Source organism: Penaeus monodon, chromosome 34 (assembly GCF_015228065.2).
Source record: "Penaeus monodon isolate SGIC_2016 chromosome 34, NSTDA_Pmon_1, whole genome shotgun sequence".
In the NCBI taxonomy this organism is placed as follows: domain Eukaryota; kingdom Metazoa; phylum Arthropoda; class Malacostraca; order Decapoda; family Penaeidae; genus Penaeus; species Penaeus monodon.
The window spans coordinates 26,585,154-26,585,511 of NC_051419.1; the positions used below are offsets into that span (position 1 = coordinate 26,585,154).

General features: G+C 30.2%; 1 protein-coding gene across 2 annotated transcripts in view; it reads left to right on the forward strand.

The window, feature by feature from the left end:
- Nucleotides 1-358, forward strand: part of LOC119594672 (KAT8 regulatory NSL complex subunit 2-like) — a gene marked incomplete at its 3' end in the record, with an annotated part of 26,702 nt that overhangs the window by 348 nt on the left and 25,996 nt on the right.

The following is a 358-nucleotide window of genomic DNA, read 5'->3' on the forward strand; positions in this document are numbered from 1 at the left end:
TCACCTTTTCTTGTTTTCATATCTTTTACATACTTTATTCTCGATCATTCGGTTTGATTTGAATCGTTATGTAACGCATTGAATCGTTATGCAATTAATTAAAATACGGAATTATGTAAAACAATGAAGGATACATAATGCCACGTCTACATAAGGCTTGATATTAATTAAGTACGTAAAATCGATATAGAAAAGTCTATCGAAAATCAATATGCAAATGCCATGTCTCTTTGCAATAATTGATGCAATTGTGAGTTACTTAATGTGGGAAATGTCATTATTGGGGGGAAATGGTTCATTAAAATGCTATCGTAAAGGGAGTAATAGAGAAAATAAAGAAAGGTAGAATATGATAAAG